We start from the raw sequence: 22897 nt of genomic DNA on the forward strand, positions 1-22897 counted from the left end.
CCTGGCCCCTTCAGAGAGGATTCAGGGAGCAATGGCCCTGGAAAATCCCTTTGTGGTTGGGGTTTTCCTTATCTGCCATCGACCAGGGTTAGGCACCCAGAAAGGTAGGCATAACAAAACAAACCCCACATGGTTAAAAATTAAAACAAAAAACTGAACAGAGAGGTAGGAACTCCCTACAATCACAAGGAAACAAGCAAACATCACACTTTACTGCCGCGCCGATCACCCGCACATCCCTCCCTGCCCCGAGAGGGGGAAGGGGGAGCCCCGGACCTACCGCGCCGGCTGCCAAGCTTCGGTTCGTAAGCTAATGTCATCCGGGATAGACGCTTCTCTGGCCTCAGTTTCCTAGGTGGTGTTTGTCTTGTGTGGCGTTCACTGCCGTGTATTGTGTTGTGGGTTGGCCAGGAGTACCTCATCAGTGCCGGGGCTGCATGCTTAGTGGTTGACTTCCCTAAGCGCCGTGTGAGTACTGCCCTTGCGTAACAGGGTTATCTTCCCTGGGGCATTTGGGAACCATTCCCGTAGAGGTTCTTGCTGCTCGGCATTTGCCTCGCCCTTGGGGCCAGCCCACCCTTGTTTGGCCCTGGGTAGGGATTGGTATTGTGCTGGTTAGGGCATCAAGGTGTTGCACAGCCTGCCACCTAAGCAGCGACCGGTTCCTGTTGCCTCTGGAGACGGTGTACTTTTGTGGGGGGTTTTCTTTTGTTTTTATTTTCATGCCTGGTGGGGGTCTGCTTAGTGTGGCTATAGTTCCACTGGTAGTGTTTGGCGGCCCTCTGCTAGGCCCCCGTGATTGTACACGTCGCAGGGGTTTTCAGTGCTATCCTCTACCCTCTTGTTATGTTTGGGTTTCTTAACCAGTTAGCAACACCTTGCCCTGGCTTCCCGTAGCAGTCAGCCTACGGGCCCTGGAAACCCCCGTCTGGCCTCGGGGGACATTGAAAGTGTCTTCCGGGTTCCAACCCGTCTTGTATGGGATCGTTGGTTGCTGTGCCCTTGTCTCCGGGTGACAGTCCCCACTTTTACCTCCGTCATGCTGCCTGTTGGGACACTGACACCTTGACCCGAAGTCTTGCGAGAGATTCTCTGCTTGTTCTCCAGTATTCTCCTGATGTTATTACTGTTCAGAGTACAGGCGACATCCATGTTGCAAGCTAGGTTAAGTTGCTGCAACATGCTAGGTTGGTTTCCCACTCGAATGCCCCGAGGCCGCCCCGTTTTGGTTAGGTGCTGTTCGCCCCTTTCCCTCCCTGTTCCCGGCTCTGGACCATCTGCGGGTTTCGGGGTTGGGGCGGGGTTTAGTTGGGGCTGAGACTCGGGCGGTTTTCGGGGGCTGCCCTGTTCGGGTTGGGGGACGGAGGTTTTCGAGCCTGTTCCTCCTGCCAAGGCTTCTGGGTCTTACCAGCGGCCCTTTCTTGCTGCCTTTCCCATGGACTTCTGCTTTTCTTTAAGGGCGGAGGGCTTGGAGGACGGCTCTGCCCCGGGGCCTCTTTTGCTGGTTCCCGGGGCTGTGGGTGATGCCTGCTAGCAGTTCTGAGGCGGTTTGCCCCTGCCTGGGTTTTCTGCTTTTGGGTGGAGTTTTTCGCCCATCCAGTCTGCTTGCTTCCCACTGTTGCTGGTGTGTGTTTGTATCTTTAGCATCGGTCACAGCCCTCTGTCTGGTGGCCATTTTCATCTGCCGGTTTCCTGGCGTGGCCACCAGGGCGGTGTTGCGGTTTGTTTACATGCGTGTGGGTGTGCGAGCGAGCTTCTTGGGTGAGTTTTCACCTTTTTTCAGGGGTTTTATTCTCCTGTTGTCGTTTCTTTGCTTTTCTGGGGTTTTCTGCCCGTTTCCTGTTCCTCTGGGAACGTTTGGATGTTGATTTTACACCGGGTTTCTCTTTTTGTCTGTTTTGGGTCTGGGCCCTTGGGTTGACAATACAGGGTTAAGGTAGGTTACAGGGAATTTATTAAGTATACTTCGTTTTTATATTCTTTGACATCATTTATCTTCTTAGACATCTTTGTCTACATTTATGTAGACAATAAAATACCTAAATAAACATTTATTATTTATTTAACCCTTAAACTGCGCAACGCGCCTGCAGGCTCACGTCTGGTTTGCGCAACGCGCCTCCGGGTATTTGTATTTTTCACGTTCCATTCAAAACTCCCGCGGCTACATGGGGTTCACATCAGCTTCCTCAGGGCTCTTGTAAACAGACGCCATCTTTAAAAAAAATCGTGATCCACATTCCCGGGTGTGGGAGCCTCAGAAGTGTGTGAGCAACCAAGGCTGGCGCTCACAGCATGAGCGCACAGCACTGCTGTTCAGCATGTGACCACAGCATCGCCTAATAATGTCAAAATATATATATAACTTGTATTATTTAGCTATGATAGTGTTATATTAGAGCCTGAGTGTGATAATGACTGGGTACAATGTTCAAATATCAGTGATTCAATGCTGTTCACGATGTTCACAGCGCTAGCCACAGCACCACAGCATTATTTCATTCATTTAGTTATCTTCAAATGATTTCTTAGGTTCCTTTTCAAAATAAACGTGTAGTCAGTTATTCATTTACAGGAATTAGTGACCAGGATTGTGATAATAGCAGGATTGTGGTTATAATTAGCGTTGTGCGTAGTATTGTGGAAGGAGGAATTTTGATGAGGGAGGGAGGGCGAGAATTGAGGTAGCCTCATTGTGTGTGTGTGGCTGCCACTCTTGTTTTGCTCACCATACTAGCTTAGTGGTTCGCTATGGACAACACATATGTACATGGGTATATATAGTGTGTGTATATAGTGTAAGAACAGCAACAGGAGAATGTTGAGAGGAGCTATTTTGGTGAGGGAGGTGACGTAATCGTAGCGTCGTCTGCTGTGTGATTTTTCATGCAGTGTATGGTGGCCACTGTACTGTTTGGACACAATACCGGCTTACTTGCATAGTTCTGGTAAATAAAACATGTAGATAGGTATATAGAACATGTGTAATAAGAACTATAACAATATGGTGGGAGGAGCAATGTTGGCGAGTAAGATGTTGGAGTGAGGGAGACTGGCTGGGTGTGGCTGCTCTCACTCGAGGTGTTCTGAATGTGTTCATGGCCAAATGCTCCTATTGGCCCATACGAGGCAGCTGCTATTGGCCCATACGAGGCAGCTGCTATTGGCCCATACGAGGCAGCTGCTATTGGCCCATACGAGGCAGCTGCTGTTGGCCCATACGAGGCAGCTGCTGTTGGCCCATACGAGGCAGCTGCTGTTGGCCCATACGAGGCAGCTGCTGTTGGCCCATACGAGGCAGCTGCTGTTGGCCCATACGAGGCAGCTACTGTTGGCCCATACGAGGCAGCTGCTATTGGCCCATACGAGGCAGCTGATATTGGCCCATACGAGGCAGTTGCTATTGCCCCATACGAAGCAGCTGTTACGCGGTGTTCTGAATGTGTTGATGGTGAATGTATATAGTGTGTGACAGTGTATAGTGTGTAAATAGATTGTATATATACACAAATTAGCATGATACATAGTAAATATGTGTACACAAGTTTCATGCACGTAACACAGTGTCTACGGACAGTACGGATGTTGTACTGCGATATTATAGTGTACGTGTTCATTATACATTGGATTGGCACATAAAAACAATGAAAATGTATTTGGAAAGGTGCGCAAAAAATGAACAAAAATATATTCGCGGCAACTCTCGCGCCCCGCCCCGAGCGCCTCACCGCCCCCAAGAGCTTACGGCACGGGCACACGGGGAATGATGACGTAACGCCCCAACTTCCGGACCCCATAGCAGCCAAAGTAAGTACAATTTCGACTTTTTTTTTTACATACCCATAATGAGGGAAGGGTTTTTGACACTTTAAAAAGAAAAAAGAATTTTTTCCAGAGAATTTATTTCCTGCGCACTGCGGGGGTGTCACATTTGGAGGCAACGCAGTTAAGGGGTTAATGTTGGTTACCAGTTCTTTCCTAATTGCTTGCCTAAGATCTGCTTCTTGTTTGTCATTTCTGGTTTTGACTTCCAAACACACTTCCTTGATTGTCTCTCTCTCTTTTACAACTTGGGCATATGTCTCTTTTATTTCTTCTTTATACTTTTCTAGTTCTTTATTAACCTCCTCTATGTGAGTTGTCAGTGAAGTTTCCAGTTGGAGATCCTTGCCTAACTCTGTTAGCTCTCAGGCTCCCTTGTTGTTGTTCACCATATGAGTCTATTTTCTTGTTTATTACTTTCAAAGTCACCACACTTCACTTTCCACACCTCATGTTCTTTCACTAATTCTTTGATTTGCTGCTCCTGATTTGTTACCATGTCTGTTAATGCAGTAATAATCTTACCTTGCTGAAGAATACTCCCTTTCAGAGTGCAAAGCTCACTCCTAAGAGCTCCATTGTCCTCTTCTAGTTTAAGCACTTTTTCTTCATACTTTTTTTGCATATTGTAATGTATGATTATGTTACGTTGTTGGGTTGATTAGATACACAGTGTTTAGTGTTTCATATTTATTTAGTAGTCCTGGATACAGCAGTGTCGTTGACGTTGAGACGAAGCCTGGAGCAGAGCAGAGAGCTGAGTGAGGCCGGAGTCGTGGAGCTCTATGCGGGAGAGCGTGGTGGCTCGATTGGGAATTGCAAGTGTCTGAACTCGGGGAGCGAGAGTGTTGTAGCTGGATGCGGTCGTAGTCTGCTGTCTGCTCTGTGTCGAAGCTGTAGCGCCTTGGGTCGATTAAAACTGTACACGCCGAGTGCTACATTGTTGATTGTGGGAATTGTACTGGTTTGCTATTCTTAAATCGCTGGCTTATATACGGTTACTACACCTCACTGTAAGATAGGAGGGTGGAAAAACCGTTACCTGTAAATAGGGATAGAATTATAGCTTGTGTAATTAGTTATGCCATTAAGATGATGAGATAATGGCGCGAGTACAAGTTTACTCGCTACAATATCATCAATTATCTCAAGCCTGCCAAGAACAACACCTTTCCTTTTATCTTGTGGTGAGAATCCTTTGAAACAATCATCTGTTGGTGTGTGTACATTCCCAGTGGTGGTAGTGGCGGCCATATTTGTTTTTGTTCTAGAACCAAAACAAACTTTTCCAACTCGGCTGTTTTCCCTCACCTTTACTTGTTTATTGTATTTTATTTGCTTTTACACTTCCCTGAACTTTTATGTAACCTGGGACACCACTGTAGCCCTCAACCTGCTCTCAATACTTAGGTAATATGATATTTCCAGGAGCTTGCTGTAGTGTGACTCCTGACTCCTCCAGCTCCAGTCCAGGTTCATATTTTCATCTGTGTATTCACCTAGTTGTGTTTGCGGGGGTTGAGCTTTGCTCTTTCGGCCCGCCTCTCAACTGTCAATCGACTTCCCCCCCCCCCCCCCCACACACACACACACACACACACATATATATACATACATACATATATATACAATGGGGCCTCGACTTACGATGCTAATCCGTTCCCAGAGATGTATCATAAGTTGAAGCGATTTTTCCCATAAGAAATAAAGGGAATTGAATTAATCCGTTCCCCACCCTCCAAAGTATTAACATACAACTACATTTTATACTGAATACAATGTTTTTTTCTAACTACAATACAGTATCAAAGTGTCTCTTACCTTTATGGAGGGCTCTTGATGGCGTATGGAAGATGGTGATGAGGGGGGAGGAAGAGAGTTGTTCGACTGTTTGGAAGGGGAGTCCCCTTCCATTATCACATCAGGCAGGGATGTTTTCTCTCTCCTACGTTTTACCTGAATACCACTAGGACCTGGTTGTGGTTCAGTGCTTGTTTCTTACTACAAATTTGTCAAGAGGCATTTGGTTTTTCCCTTCATTTTAACATTTGTCTGTAATGATGCATCACAGTGTCATTGAATAGGTTAAGGCAACGACCTACTGCAGCTTGATTTGGGTGAGCCGTTTCAGCAAAGGTTTGCAATTCTTCCCATGCTGCACACATTTTCTTAATTGTTGAGGAAGAGACATTTTTGTACTCTTGTTTCTGCTCTATGATCATCCTTACATAGGTTTTCATATGTTGAGCCTTACCACTGACTTTCCTGGGACTCATGGCATGATATATAATAATTAATTTAATATTCAAAATGCAAAAAAAATCACCACAAAAGCAGAATTTCTTATAGGCGCGATCGTCACTAAGCGAGCAGCTGAAGTAAACTGAGGCAGGTCGGCCGTGTGACTGGGAACCACGCGCTCGGTCGACCCGAACGTGTACCAACAAATATCGGAAGTTGACGACACCATCGGATGTCGAGTTGCATTTTTCGATAAAATTTACATCGTAACTCGAAATTATCATAAGTAGGGCCAATCATATGTCGAGGTGCCACTGTACATACATATATATACATACATTCATTTTATTTTGGAAGGGGCTCCGATCCCTTCACTGTTGACATGGCACTTTGCGAGGGGCCACTTGCTCTGTTGGCTCGTGCTTGGTCCCGCAGTTTGTGAGTGCTTTTGGTTGTTTCCGGCCTCTGGTGGCATCAAGCGGCTCCTACTTCTTTGGGGGCTTCAGGGCTGGTGGGGTGGGCTTCTTCCCCCTGCGCTTAGTCATGTCATCTTAGTATGGGTGCGCTTGGACGTGGTCGATCCGGCCCATCCTTCCGAGGTTCCCGCTTGTTCTAATGAAGACACCGGACCTTGTGGTTCTGCGGTTCTTCTGGACTTGTTCATTCTGCGCCCTGGATTCTTAGCCCTCTTCGGAAGACTGTTGTCTCTGGTTTCAGTTGGGGCTGGGTGCCTGGATGGTGTCCCTGGGCCTCCGGGTCACTTCTTGGCACGTTCCTCTCCAGAGTTCTGGGACTGGCACAGTTGGTGGTGGGGCTTCAGGTTTGCCACTTTTATTGCCTTCCCTAGTTTGTAATTGGCACTTCGTGTATTTACACATCTTTACTGGGTCTTGGTGACCTGTTTGCATCTGCTCGAGTTCCGGTTTCTGGCCTACCTCAATGACATGCTGGTGTGGGCTCTCAGTCAGCCCTCTTGTCTGCTCACCAGAGGTGTGGTTCTTTCCAGATCACTGTGTTCGAGTTCCTGGTGAACTGAGGAGGTTCCATCTGGTTATGTCCTGGGTTTGGACCTGGCTGGGTCTTGTCGAGGACTCTTGAACCGCTTCTTTGTCTCTCCCTCCAAAGGCGTTGCTTTAGCTGCGGTCCCGCCTTCGGCTGTTTCTGAGGGGGTCCCGGGTCACTCAGCGGTTGCTCAAGCAGTTATGTGGGAGTTAGAACTTCACTGTGCTGGTCTACCCTCTGGGAATGGTTTGGCTTCAGCGTCTGTTTTGGTTAATTCGGGGACTCCCCTACCGCCTCTCTCACGATCGTTGGGTTCGTCCACCGGGGACCTTGTGTTGGTGCTGCGTCGATTAATATATACTGTCTCCACTCGATTATCTGGACTATATGGGAAGGACCCCCAGCCAGATATTCGCGTGTTCCGGATAATGGTACTTTCTGGGGGGAGCCCCGTCGGCTCCCCGGAGCTATCCCAGGCTGATATGCTAATGTCAGACTTTGGCATCAGTCATGTGTATGGAGTTCTTAGGCCTACCGGGGACCACTGCCAGAACCGGGCCCCCTCAGAGAGGCAAGGGGAGCAATGGCCTATAGAAGCCCCCGTGTAGTTGGAAGCATTCTATGTCTGCCATAGACCGGAACAGGCACCCAGAAAGGTAAGCGCCTCAAAACAAACACCTATTCTGGTTAAAATTGCTACCAAAAACCGAACTAGTGGATAGAATTCCCCAACCGAAAACAAGCAAACTAGTGTGACATCACACACCGCCGCGCCGCTGTCTGCGCAGCTCCCCCCTCCCCGGGAGGGGGAAGGGGGAGCCCCAGACCCCCCACGCCGGCTACCCACACCTCAGTTCTTGAGGCTGATGCTATAGGCGATGGTCGTGTGCTCTGGCTCTGGTGTCGCTACTGCACTGTGCTTTGTGTGTGGTGTTAGTTTTGTGGGTGCGAGAGCCAGGAGTTATCTTCAGTACTCGGGCTGCATGCGCCTAGGGCTGCCTTCTCTAGGTGCCCTGTAAGTACTGCCCTTGGGGCTTGGGGCCACCTTCCACAGGCTCCTCGGGGTCTGCCTCTGCTGGTCTGTTTTACCTTTCGGTTTTTCGGCCGCCTGTTGGGCTCTTGGGTGTTCTGTTCTCCCTTGTTACCGGCAGGTAAGGGGCAGTTTGCACTGGTAGGGGCGCAGGGTGCTGCTCAGCTTGTATTTCCCGACATCGCGGCCGGCTCTGTTCCTTGGGGTTCGCTGTCCTCTTGCGGGGTTTTGTTTTTCTTTTTGTTTTTGCCTGGTGGGGGGTTCTGTCATTTTATTCAGTTTGTTTTTGCCCTTCCACTGTTCTCCTCGGTGGCGCCCACTGCTAGGTCCCCGTGAGTGTACACGTCCCTGGGGTTCAGCTTTAGAAGTTTGCTTGGTAGTTTTGGGCGCCGGTTTGCAGCACCCTGCCTGGGACTACCTGAGCGCGAGTCCTCTTAAAGTAAACGCTCAGGACCTTGGGAATCCCCTAGGGAGCGCGTGGGTCCGATGGATGTGACCCCGGAGTCCCCACTCGCTGTGTGCGAGTTTGAGGGTTGCTCGGTCCCCTTGTCTCAGGGTGACCCTCATTGTTTTTGCCTCTGCCACGCTGCCTGTTGGGTCGGTGATACTTTCGACCCTGAGTCCTGTGAGTGTTGCTGCTTGCTTGTGACTCAATTTACCCAATCCTCTGATGATTCTATTCGGGTACAGGCGGCACGTGCGTTGCAGTCTAGGTTTCGTCTGTTGCAACGCGCTCGGTTGGTTGCTTCCCCGGATGCCCCGGGGCTGCCCCGCTTTGCTTTTCGAGACCCGGACTTGGGGGTGGGGGTCGCTTCGATCCTGGTTCAGTCCGCACCTCCTCGTCCTTCCCCTTCTGTTCGTTCTGGTCCCCCGCCCCTGCTTCCGGCCCCGAAGCGTCTGAGGGTTTCGGGGTCGGAGCAGGGGTTACTTGATCTCGAGACTCGGGCAGCTTCGGGGTTGCCCCTTCCGGGGGGGCGGCAGAGGCATTCGAGTCTTGTCACCCGGCCGAAGCTTCAGGGTCTGACCAGTGGGCCCCCCTTCCTCCAGCTTTTTCGGCTGCTCCGTCCTTGTCTTGTGGGGTCGGGGCTTGGGGAGAGGACACGGCCTCGGGTCCTGTGGTGACGGACCTCGAGGCTGGGGAGGGGCTGACTTGGGGGCCTTGGGCCCCGCTGTACCCCGCCTGGGTTTTTCTTCCCACTGAGCGGGGCTTATTGTTACAAGGAGTGGGGTTTTCTTTCCCCCCCTCTGCGTACGAGTTGGATTTGGTGTCGGCCCCTCCCCGGGTTCGGTTCCGTGTTCCCCCGGGTACGTCGGTTCCGTCCTTCCGGAGGTTTTCGGCTTATCGCATCCAACCTGGTGTGGTGCGAGCGGCCTTTGCGGCTTACCTCCTGCGTGACCCGGATTATGCCTCGGAAATGGATCCGTCCACGTTCAGGTTTGGGACTTCGTTCCCTTTCTGGCTCCGTTACGAGGTTCCGGAGTCGTCCTGGCTAGCAGACTGCCCCTTGTTTGGTCTGGATTCCTGGCATTCCTTCTGTCGTTCCCGCACGCTGGAGTGGCGGGAAGCTTCCACGGTGCTTCAGGTTTTCCTGGGGGGGTGAACTTGAGTACCTGAATGAGTGCTTGTTTGCCCCTGCCCTTCCCCGCGATGTGGGCGTTATTCAGCTCCATGTGCAGGTTCCCTCCCTTTCGGCGGCGCTCGTGGCGGAGGACTTGCGCGCTCGGGGCCTTTTGTGTTCGGCCTTGCGGTTCTTTTCCCTCCTTGGAGCTGTCTTCGGATTGGCTCGTGGAGGATGTGGGGACGCTTGGGTCCGTCCCGAGGTCCGGCACCTTGTCCTCGGCTGCGCGTTCGTCGGCTGCCTTGTTGAAGCTGTTCACGCCGATTTTGCGGGATGCTGTTTCCCTGTTCTATGCTTCCCGTCTCGCGTGTCGGCAGGCGGTGCTGGGTTCCTCCGTGGAATCTGCTTGGGCTCTGGCTCTTAGGCGTTCTTCACCTTTTTGTCCTCTCCTGTTTGGGGAGTCGGCCGTGGCGCAGTTTATTCAGGCTGCGTCGGCGGCTTGTCGTCCGATGCCGGACTTGTTGGTTTTCCGGGGGTCCCGGGGTGGGTCTTCCCGGAAAGGTCGTGCCAGGGCTCGGGGTTCCTCTCGTCGTGGTAGGCCTCTGGTGTCAGGTTTGGGGTTGGCTCCTCCTGCGGACCCTCCCTCGTCTGGTCAGCGCGGTGTTCGCGCTGTGCGGGGTTCTGGGTCTCGTAAGGGTCGCCGGCCCTTTCGCGGTTTGCCCCCTTGACGGAGCGATGGGGGGGCGGCTTGCGCTGTTCGCCCGCGCCTGGTCCCACGATTCGTGGGCCTTTCGGGTCGTGTCTCGCGGCCTGCGGTGGCGTTGGGTGGCCCCTTCCCCCTTTGGGGGGTCGGGGCTGGCAGGGCAGGCTTCTTCCCCTGCGCTCTGTCGAGTCGTCTTGGAGTGGGTACGCTTGGGCGTCATCGAAACGACATCGTCCCTCAGATGGGTTTCCCGTCTGTTTCCGGTTCCGAAACGGGACTGCGCGGACCTGCGGTTCATTCTGGACTTGTCCCGTCTGAACCCCTGGGTTCATTGCCCCTCCTTTCGGATGACTACGCTGTCTCAGGTTCGGCTCCTCTTGGAGCCGGGAGCTTGGATGGTGTCCCTGGACCTCCGGGACGCTTATTGGCATGTCCCGATTCATCCGCGGTTCAGGGACTGGCTCGGTTTTGTGGTGGGGCGTCTGAGTTACCGCTTTCGTTGTCTCCCGTTCGGGTTGAACCTGGCACCTCGCGTGTTCACACGCCTTACACGGGTTGTGGTGGCTCGTTTGCGTCTCCTAGGTGTTCGGGTGTTGGCCTACCTCGACGACTGGCTGGTTTGGGCTCCCAGCCAGTCAGCTTGCTTGCTAGCCAGGGATTTGGTTCTTTCCCAGCTCGCCGGGTTCGGGTTCTTGGTGAACTGGAGGAAGTCCCATCTGGTTCCCTCTCAGGTTCGGACTTGGCTGGGTCTCGTGTGGGACTCTCGAACCGCCTCCTTGTCTCTCCCTCCGGAGTCTCTCCTGCGGCTGCGGTCCCGCCTTCGTCTGTTTCTGGAGGGCCCTCGGGTCACCCGGCGGTTGCTCGAGGGGCTGTGCGGGAGCCTGAACTTCGCGATGGTGGTCTACCCGCCGGGTCGGGTTTGGCTTCGACGGCTGTTCTGGTTCCTTCAGGGTTCCCCCTTCCGCCTCTCTCGCGATCGCAGAGTTCGACCCCCGGGGGACTTGCGTCGGTTGCTGCGTCACCGGCTTCCTCTTCGGGTTTTTCGGGGTTCAGTGCCTTGGCGCCTACCCGAGCCCTCGCTCGATGTGTACCCGGATGCGTCGTCTCTCGGCTGGGGTTTTGTGACCAGTGCTCACCAGGCCGGCCAGGGGCGTTGGGATCCGTCCTTCCGTCGAGCTCACAGTACGGTGCGGGAGTTCGCGGCAGTGTGGTTTGCTCTGGGGAGGATTCGGGTGGCCCGCAGATCGACGATTCGGCTCCATTCGGACTGCTCTCCGGTGGTTCATTGCCTGAACCGCGGGGGTTCGATGCGGTCCTTGTCTCTTTGGGGTTGGTCGCTTCGGGTGACTCGTCTGCTGAGTTCTCGGGGTTTGGCTCTCCTGGCGGTTCACGTACGGGGCGTGTCCAACGTCTTGGCCGACGCCCTGTCTCGCTTCGTTCCCCTCTCCACGGAGTGGACGGTCGACGACGAGTCCTTCCGTTGGCTTTGCCAGACGTTCGGGCGCCCCGAAGTGGACCTCTTCGCGTCGGCGTGGTCGCGGCGTCTTCCCGTTTATGCGGCGCCCTTCCCCGATTGCGAGGCCGTCGGGGTCGATGCCTTTCGGCTCGACTGGTCGAGGTGGGGGTTCCTGTACCTCTTTCCCCCGGTTCGGCTGTTGCTCCAGGTCCTGACTCGCTTAGAGACTTACCGGGGGAGAGTTGTCCTTCTGGCCCCTTGGTGGCCGGCCCAGCCTTGGTTTCAGGCGCTGGTTGCTCGGTGTCCGAACCCGAGGGTTTTCCCGCGGCTCCGCCTCTTTCTGCAGATCGGGCCGGTGCGTCACGTAGCTGGTTCGATCTTCTCCTCGAGTCTTCGCGTATGGTTTTTTTGACTCGAGTCTATCATCATCTCTATGGTGATCAGGTGGCCTCCTTGTTGGTGTCCCACCTGAGGGCTTCTTCTCGGCGGCAGTATGAAGTTTCCTGGCGGTCCTTCCGTTTCTTTTTGCGTCTTCGTCGTGTTAGCTCTTTGTCTGTTCGGGTGGTTTTGTCCTTCCTCTCGTGGTTGTTTCAGGACCGTCATCTTATGCCTAACACTGTCGCTTCGTATCGTGCGGCGCTGGCGGAGCCGCTTCAGCTTGCTTTCGGTATCGATGTTACGTCTGCGCCGTTTCGCAAGCTGTCTCGTGCATTGTTTCACCTCCGGCCTGCTCATGCGTCGCCTGAGCCGTCCTGGTCTTTGGACAGAGTGCTCGCTTTCCTTTCATCTCCTCGTTTTGTTGTGGCCCCTTCGGTCCAGGATTGTTTTTCCAAGGCACTTTTCTTGTTGGCTTTGGCCTCTGGGGGTCGGGTAGGGGAGCTTCATGCTCTCCTCCGGCGCAGGGGTTTCTGCTCTTTTGGTCGTGGTGATAGTTTTGTTCGTTTGCAGCCGTCTCCTTCTTTTCTGGCAAAGAATGAGACTGCTGCGTTCCGGAGGGGTCCATGGGTGGTTGATGCTTGGTTGGTCAGGCCGGGGGTGCATCATGTTTTGTGTCCGGTTGCGGCGCTTCGCCGTTATTTGCGCGCCACAGCTTCTGTGTCCGGGGACGCGCTGTGGGTTGATCCGGTTTCCCTTCTTCCCTGTTCGCGGGTTCGGGTCTCTCAGGTCGTCCGCAGGGTTATTAGGTCCAGCCAGCCTGCGGTCTATCCCCGTGCCCATGACGTTCGTAAGTTCGCGGCTCTTGCTGCCGTCTTTGGGAATATGTCTTGGTCTGATATTCGGGCGCGGGGATTTTGGCGGTCGAACAGGGTCCTGGCTGCTCGTTACCTTGTGAATGTCCCTGGGCCTCGTCGGGCCTGTGTTGCTTTGGGTCGGCGGTTGCAGCCAGTTGTCTCGGCTTTGAGTTGAGGGGTGAGCGACGACCGCCTCCCGGGTAAGTCCCTCTTTTTCTGTCTGTGGGTAGTTAGCTCCGGGGTGCCGACGGGGCTCCCCCCAGAAAACCAGCGTTGAATGTAATGAAACGCCATTTTCTGGGTGAGTCCCGGAGGCTCCCCGGCATCCCTCCCTCCCTCCGGTCGGCGGTTTTTCGCGTTTTTGACATCCAGCCTCAAGAACTGAGGTGTGGGTAGCCGGCGCGGGGGGTCTGGGGCTCCCCCTACCCCCTCCCGGGGAGGGGGGAGCTGCGCAGACAGCGGCGCGGCAGTGTGTGACGTCACACTAGTTTGCTTGTTTTCGGTTGGGGAGTTCTATCCACTAGTTCGGTTTTAGGTAGCAATTTTAACCAGAATAAGGGTTTGTTTTGGGGCGCTTACCTTTCTTGGTGCCTGTTCCGGTCGATGGCAGACATAGAATGCTTCCAACTACACGGGGGCTTCTATAGGCCATTGCTCCCCTTGCCTCTCTGAGGGGGCCCGGTTCTGGCCGTGGTCCCCGGTAGGCCTAAGAACTCCATACACATGACTGATGCCAAAGTCTGACATTAGCATATCAGCCTGGGATAGCTCCGGGGAGCCCCCCGGGACTCACCAAGAAAATGGCGTTTCATTACATTCAACGCTGGTTTTTTGTTGAGATTGTTATTTATGATAAGATTCCTTACATTGTCAGAGAATAAAGCTATGTTGGTATTAGGAAATCTATAGATGGCACCGATTATCAGGGAGGATTTAAGGGATTTACTGGAGAACTTGGCAAAGGTATATTCACAATAGTCGTCTCTATCACTAATGACACTATTGCAAATGAAGGTATCTTTGTAATATATTGCTGTACTGCCACCTTTTTTGTTAGGCCTGCAGTTATGAATGGCTTTATAACCAGCTAAATTGTAGAGTTGGGTATTGTCATTACTTAGCCAAGTTTCTGTTAAAATGATGAAAGATAATTTAGTACCTAGTGCTGTAAGTAGTGCATTTATATCATCAAAATGTTTGCCAAGTGACCTAACATTTTGATTGTAAACTGATAAGCAGGTGCTATTTAGGAGTTTGTTTTTTGCAAGATTTGCTGTGTAATACCTGCAATAATGATGATCAATGTGCTGATGAGTGTGGATATGGGACAGAAGATTTTGATCAGGATCAATATCAGTAAGCATATAGATAAGAATGTCACGATACAATAAGATAAGCAATTACAGGAACAGATGAAAACTAAATCTGTTGTAAAATAGAAAGCAATTATAGCAAAACACAACAATATAATAATATAACAATACAATAAGTGCTTACAAAGTATTGAGTCTGCTAAATTAGAGAATAATTATGGCAAAACACAACAATAAATGCAAGTAAACAAGAGAATTGAAACCATTAGAGGTAGAATAAAGGTCACAAGATAGCCATGGAGGATACACAAGATAGCCATGGAGGATACACAAGATAGCCATGGAGGATACACAAGATAGCCATGGAGGATACACAAGATAGCCATGGAGGATACACAAGATAGCCATGGAGGATACACAAGATAGCCATGGAGGATACACAAGATAGCCATGGAGGATACACAAGATAGCCATGGAGGATACACAAGATAGCCATGGAGGATACACAAGATAGCCATGGAGGATACACAAGATAGCCATGGAGGATACACAAGATAGCCATGGAGGATACACAAGATAGCCATGGAGGATACACAAGATAGCCATGGAGGATACACAAGATAGCCATGGAGGATACACAAGATAGCCATGGAGGATACACAAGATAGCCATGGAGGATACACAAGATAGCCATGGAGGATACACAAGATAGCCATGGAGGATACACAAGATAGCCATGGAGGATACACAAGATAGCCATGGAGGATACACAAGATAGCCATGGAGGATACACAAGATAGCCATGGAGGATACACAAGATAGCCATGGAGGATACACAAGATAGCCATGGAGGATACACAAGATAGCCATGGAGGATACACAAGATAGCCATGGAGGATACACAAGATAGCCATGGAGGATACACAAGATAGCCATGGAGGATACACAAGATAGCCATGGAGGATACACAAGATAGCCATGGAGGATACACAAGATAGCCATGGAGGATACACAAGATAGCCATGGAGGATACACAAGATAGCCATGGAGGATACACAAGATAGCCATGGAGGATACACAAGATAGCCATGGAGGATACACAAGATAGCCATGGAGGATACACAAGATAGCCATGGAGGATACACAAGATAGCCATGGAGGATACACAAGATAGCCATGGAGGATACACAAGATAGCCATGGAGGATACACAAGATAGCCATGGAGGATACACAAGATAGCCATGGAGGATACACAAGATAGCCATGGAGGATACACAAGATAGCCATGGAGGATACACAAGATAGCCATGGAGGATACACAAGATAGCCATGGAGGATACACAAGATAGCCATGGAGGATACACAAGTTTGGTGGAGAGAACATAAATCAGTAGAGACTGTCAAGATGAATATATAAACAAATTTGACAAATGATAATTGTAAAGTAAAATAATCTTAAAGATAATAAATTTTATTTAGCTTAGTTTTAACCTATAATTAGTATGAACTTAATTAAAAGAACTAAAATGAGATCAATAATTGATTTCAATAAATGACATAGAACAATACAAATAAATTTAAAATATAAATGGAATAGGGTAAGATTAGATTTAAGAGTAAAATTTTACAATGAAACTGAGGTAGATGCTTGCATAAGTGCATGGAGACTTGATGGATTATTTAGGAAATTATATGAATGAGAGAACATTAGGTAAATGGTAAGGCAGAGACAGCACCTTAGACAAAGTTAGATTAAGTTAGGTTAGGCACAGGCACTGAAAGAGTTATTTTAAGTACTGGTACATATTTTATATTAGTATTTTAAGTATAGTATTTATCATATAGTATTTTATGTACTATATAACATACAATAGTCTATAATCATACAGCTGGATACTATACTAATTATAGAACAAGACAATAAAGTATATAAGCATCAAGAGTAATGTTAGAATCCTAGTAAGATTCGTAACAACAGTTCATTAAGCAAAGTTAGTTTTTACTGCCAGCTGTTGAAACCTCACTGGTTGAAGGCATTTGGGTGGCCTGTGAGCCCTCACTTGTTGAAGGCGCTTACTTGTGCCTCACTTGTTGAAGACATTTGGCTTGCCTGTGACAGCTCACTGGTTGAGGTGTATAACATGTAACTTGTCTTTAATTGTTAGGACAAACTTCTTCCTCTTAACACCTCCAGAACGATTGATGCTGGTACCAGACATAGTCTTGGCCAAAAATGTACAAAGTTACTATGAAAATAAAAAACTTGTGTAAAAAAAATATTTCACTAATGGTGCAGCACTGTGACGCCGCACTGGTTGAGGTGTATAACACGTAACTTGTCTTTTATTATTAGGACAAACTTCTTCCTCTTAACACCTCCAGAACAATTGATGCTGCTTCCTGACATAGTCTTGGCCAAAAATGTTCAAAGTTACTATGAAAATATAAACTTATTTAAAAAAATATTTCACTAATGACGTGACACTGTGGTATAACACAAGAGACGAGAGCACATGGGTTGACCAATGTTGGACGGGTCCACTTAGGGCAGCTATAGCACGTTACGTAGGCTGCCAGGAGGAAAAACTCAGAATATTTTTTAAGGAAACTTCAGCCTGTGCACATTGTTTTTAGGAAACTTATATATTTGTTATTACATAATTACTAGTATTTCTTTTGTTTTTGGCTATGATGAATTGTTCTAAAATTAATGGTAATTCTTATACCCAGGTGGTCCCTCCCAACACTCCCCTCCCACCCTCCCGACGCCACCTACCCCCATCCCCCTCCTCCACCATGTGCCTTGAGCCAGCCAGCCACAGCCAGACCCGATTAATACGGTACGGCCCGTCCCATGGCTTTCATATCTGGACAATTAAATGATTATCCAGCTGACTGCCTGTATAGTGTAACATTGGCAGCAAGTTAACCGGCTCCGATTTTTTATCCGGCTAAACCAGCTTTTTTCCGGCTCTCATGGCCATTTTGGCCAGATATTGAGAACTTTATCCAGTTGTGATTTTGGCAGTATAAGGGCATTTTCCGGATGTTCGAATCCCGGATAATCGAGTGGTTACAGTAATCTATATTAAAGATTATCATACTGTAGTTCATACTAAGTTCCCTCTATCCTATATTGCAAAAAGGACTTTTGACAGTTGCTTGCTTTGGAGTTTGGTTATCGTAGGAGTAAAATGTTCTGTTAAGGAGTATGCTTCCTTATGCCAGTGCAATACTTGATGAAAGTTTGACCATGGGGTTTTTATCTTATTGAAGTAAATTGTTCTTTGGCAATTTTTGTAGAGAATCTAGTTATGTCAATGCTACCGTTCTTCTGAAACCTTACCAGTTTGACAACTTTATTGAGTTGGTGTCCAGTTCTCATTTTTGTGATCCTATGCTGAATATAAAATGGAACAGCCAGTTCTCAACTCAGAAACAACATTCACTTCTCCGAGGAGAGGTGTCAGCTACGCGGCCAAGGTCTGCCTCTTTTATAATGTTGAGTTTGCTCACATTGTTTATCAGAAGACTGCAACTGTCCTCCTTTCTTTGGTGGAATTCTTAGTGATAGACATCATGAATGTTTTCTATACACACAAAAATGTAAAGAGAGAGAGAGACCTATAAAACTTATTATACTGTAATAAAACCTTTGTCTTTTATACAGTATTTGATTATGCAATAAATAAGCAATTAAATTAAAGCTTCATTATAAAACAAAAATTTTCAGTATTGGCAAATAAATAACAAGGACAAAAATTTGAGGATATATCATCAGAAGGGATGTTTCTTCAACATTTTTTTAAGGTTTAACAAATACAAATTTTGGTTTAGTCCATTATTTAACATTTTATTATTGCTATTAATATGCATTGTGTTGAGCTTGGTTTCTCCTCAAATTTTGTTCATACAGTACTTTTAATTAATAATTTGATAAATATTTAAAACCAATTTTATATGGTGTTTGTGCTGTAATTATTGCCTTTTGTTGACATGTATATCTTGTTTTTTCAGTTACCGCCAGTAGCTAGTTAGCTGCTTGCTGACCCCTAGAGTTATAATGTATCGTAAGGTCTTGGAAACATGGTGGTTGGTTCCAAAAATATTGTTCTTTTGCTCGAGTAAACAATGTTTGTGTATGATGTGTGTTTACAGTGCTTTGCTCCTGCTTTATTCAGCCATACTTAGATTGATTAACTGTGTCAAATACAGCAGTAGATTGTTCTGCATATTTTGATTTACTTAATTCTATCAATAATATTTATTAACAGATTAGTCAATACACTCCACATGATAAGTGGGATTAACTGTGTTTTATTTTTATTTTTAAATTATTTTAATCTTCATTAACGTTGCCAGAGACCTAGTATTCTGTATTTTAGTCTTATTGCTGCGTGTATAGGTGCTTGTGGCTCGTTGAGCAGCTGCTTGTATAGTATTTGATTCGCTTAAATAAAAGTACTTTAGTATTCTCATCAATATTATAGATTGGTGGATACTATGGCTTTTAATGTTCCATTTACCCTAATATCTCAAGAGTTATGTATAGTGTACATGATTTGATTGAAGCAAAAATCACATGTACAGTATTGGTGTCTTGCTAAGTAATGTATTAAAAGGTCTTTATATATTTTCCTAGGACTATATTGTACTGTCTGGAAAGTGTGCAAAAGTAGATTTATATATGCTTCAAATTTTATCAGATAGTTACTTACAACCTCCTTTCCCTTGTTTTCTTCATTTTCCTTCCAAACACAATTTTTTGGTTAAGTTAGGGTGTATGGATTCCCAGTAGAGTATTGCAGTGAAGATAATGAATTATGTACGGTAATTTGCCTGCTGTGAAACCAAAATACTAGCTTATTTTTGGGAAGTGCATGGGAGAAGATTTAACTGGCGAAGCATCAAATTTCCTGGTCCTATAACTTTTCAATACATGGTGAGGAGTTTACATTGCTGAGGGCAGGGACAGTTATGGACAACCAGAGAGGAATCATTTCTAGAATAGCTGAATTTTCTTGAGGACCCAAATAGTAAGCTTGATAAACTTCCTGGGTGTCAAGTTTAGACCCAGTTGGAAGTGACTGAAAATGGTAAGAGGTGTGACCGATCTAAAAAACCCAGCCAGTCCATAAGTATGTGATGGATAAAAATAAGCTTGAAATCTAGAGAAACTAGCAAAAATACTTGTTCATAACCTAGTAAACCACTACAAAAAGTTCAGGGAACGATATCACTGATTTTAAAGTTGAAGAGCTACTCACTCAATCTGAAACTGTTTTTCTTAATGAAAACTGATGTAATGTGACCCATTGGACAAGATCATGAAAATTTCACCCTTGTGCAACATGTTACAGACATGGAGGAGCAGGGAACCAAATCCACCAAAAAGACTGGCAGCTTGCCAAACACAGGCATCCCTGGTTCAAGACTTTCAGAAGGTGCACAGATGTTCTACCACATCATCACTAGTGCCTACCATGAAAGAGCTGAGAGGTAGCATGGGAGTAAACTCAACAATGTCTTCCAGAAGGGAAGGGGAAGAGCCTCCTCCTGTAGTCTTCAGAGCAATTTCTCATAAGTGCCTGCACAGCCGAGCCCCAAGGGCACTGGAAGTTGCCATCGACATAGGTTACATAGTTGCAACCTACTTTCAATTTTTCTTAAATAGCATTGTTGTTAGTAGAGGTGGTTACCTAGATTCTTCCCCAAGTTGGTTTGCACTGCTCTTGCAGGATGTGGTGGCAGGCTTATATTTGGCTTGTTGTGCATGAACTCCTCCAATTGGTCAAAAGACTTCCAAATGCTTTCAATTAAAAATGCAGGACCTGGCATGTAGGGCATAACACTGCACATCACAACTATCATATTACCAATACTACCATGGAGCAGATTGATAGTTTTGATTCACCAGTCACTGAAAGTTGCACTAGTGGGAGCTACTGTAAAAAATCAACCAAACCTTAAAATGTCAAACAGACTTTTGACCTTAAGGAAAAGAAAGTGGTCATTGAACTGTACAAGTGTTTGGTGTGCCCCCATATGGACTATTATATTCAAGCATGAAAACCACACTTTCAATAGGACATATCATCTTTGGGGAAAGTTTAGCAGTGACAAAAGTAATCTTGGAATTAAGTCGACTCTCTTGGCAAGAAAGGTTGAGGGACCACAGGACTTAATACTGCAAATCAGACATGACAGGGCTGATCTCATTGACCTTTAATACTGAACAGGTTTGTGGATATAACTTTAGTACTTCTTTCTAAGGTCAAATATAATGCATACAAGGGGCAACAGCTTCAAGCTTAACAAGCCAGTGTAAGACAGAAAATAGGAAATGCTTTTTCACCCATTGAGTTATAAACCCATGTAATCACGACCTACTGATGCTGCAAATATTCAGACATTACTGCAATTAAAAGTCCAGATGGAAAAATCCCCGGAAAAATGGAAGGATCTTTGATAAACAGCTGGCTTCCTGAACTAGTCGAGACCACTATAGAGAGAGTGGCCTTAAGTAAATTCAGGTTTTCTGACCAAAGTGAGATGCCTGACACAGAATGGATGCAGTCTGGTGTTCTCTTCAGACCTTTTGATATTGTGTCATTGTTTGAGGCAAGGAGCATCTGGAAATGTAGTGGCATGCATTGAAATAAAAAGCCAAGAGTCTCACATTACACTTGCCTGCCATAGCACGAACTGTATCTGACTGAGAAGTTGAGATGATATCCAATCCCTAAAGCTGCAGCATCTGCTATGGCAAGGAACAAGTCTTGCTGTTGATTTTGACATACAGTGGCACCTAGACTTACGATTGCTTTGACTTACGATAATTTCGAGTTACGATGTAAATTTCATCGAAAAATGCGACTCGACATACGATGGTGTTGTCGACTAACGATATTTGTTGGTACACATTCGGGTCGACCGAGCGCGTGGTTCCCGGTCACGCGGCCAACCTGCCTCAGTTTACTACAGCTGCCCACTTAGTGACGATCACGCCTATAAAAAATTCCGCTTTTGTGGTGACTTTTTGCATTTTGAACATTAAAGTAATTATTATATATCACGCCATGAGTCCCAGGAAAGTCAGTGGTAAGGCTCAACATACGAAAACCCATGTAAGGATGACCATAGAGCAGAAACAAGATATTATTCGTAAATATGAAGATGGTGTGCGGGTTGTTGAACTAGCTAGGCAGTACAACAAATCTCAGTCAACGATATCCACCATACTGGCTAAGAAAAAGGACATTATGAGCGCTAAAGTGGCAAAAGGCATATCAATAATCATGAAACATAGAACACAAACACTTGAGGATGTTGAACAGTTATTATTAATTTGGATACACAGCAAAGAGTTAGCGGGTGATAGTTTCAGAGGCCATCATTTGTGAAAAGGCAAGAAAATTGCATGAAGACCTTTTAAAGAAAACCCCTGGAACGACTGATGCAAATGCGAAAGAGTTTAAGGCGAGCAGGGGATGGTTTGAGAAATTTAGAAAGAAGTGGTATTCATAGTGTTCTGAGTGTTGTGTGTTGCGAGCTGGTGGAGTAACACAGCGATAAACTGACCACCAAAGAACTTCACAAGGAGCAGCAACAAGAGACAGCGGAGGAAATTTCTTCAGGGGAGGAGACAGTACAAAATGTCCCTTCCTCATTAAATAAGAAAATGTGTGCAGCATGGGAAGAATTGCAAACTTTTGCTGAAACGACTCGCCCAAATCACGGTGCAGTAGGCCGTTGCCTTAACCTTTTTAATGACACTGTGATGCCTCACTACAGACAAAAATTAAAACATATGGAAAAACAAAAATCTCTGGAAAGGTTTTTAGTGAGACAAACAAGCAGTGAATCACAACCAGGTTCTAGTGATGCACAGGCAAAACGTAAGAGTGAGTGTACCCCAGAAAAGTCATCACTGCCTGATGTTATAATGGAAGGGGACTCCCCTTCCAAACAGTAACACCTCTCCTCCCCACCCCCCTCATCACCATCTTCCATACACCATCAAGAGACCTCCATAAAGGTAAGATAAACTTATGTCCTGTATTGTAGTTAGAAAAAAACATTGTATTCAGTGTAAAATGTATTTGTAAGTTAATATTTTGGAGGGTGGGGAACGGATTAATTCAATTTCCTTTATTTCTTATGGGAAAAATCACTTCGACTTACGATCCCTCTCTGGGAACGGATTACCATCGTAAGTCGAGGCCCCACTGTACTTGTATTTTGGCTGAAGCAAGGAGGGCAGTCAGTAGGGCAGCAAATATCTCTGTGGTTAGGAATATAATAACCTAAGCTAGAACGTCCTTAAGGGCATTTGGTGGCAATCCCACAAGAGGTATTGTCACTGGTTATCTTGTAGGATTAAAAAAAACCTATACCTTAATAAATCTTTCCTTTGGGACAGTTGGAAAATATGCTAATCGCTTAATTGTGGACAGTGTTGCTGTTTCTGGGGTGACAGTGACTTGAGGATCGAATGCTGATGCAAATTGTTTATGCCCTGTCTGGGGGAAAGCTGTT

General features: G+C 47.4%; 1 protein-coding gene across 2 annotated transcripts in view; it reads left to right on the plus strand.

Moving 5' to 3' along the window:
* Positions 1-22897, plus strand: part of uex (metal transporter uex) — a 674542-nt gene that overhangs the window by 637945 nt on the left and 13700 nt on the right. Inside the window, exon 16 of one of the 2 annotated variants that reach the window (XR_006772789.2) lies at positions 18377-18451. The exons of the other annotated variant lie outside the window; for it this stretch is intronic. The gene's annotated coding sequence lies outside the window, so the exon portion shown is untranslated. The remainder of the gene's footprint in view (positions 1-18376; positions 18452-22897) is intronic. 2 annotated transcript variants of the gene reach the window in all.

Source organism: Procambarus clarkii, chromosome 19 (genome assembly GCF_040958095.1).
Source record: "Procambarus clarkii isolate CNS0578487 chromosome 19, FALCON_Pclarkii_2.0, whole genome shotgun sequence".
Lineage (NCBI taxonomy): Eukaryota > Metazoa > Arthropoda > Malacostraca > Decapoda > Cambaridae > Procambarus > Procambarus clarkii.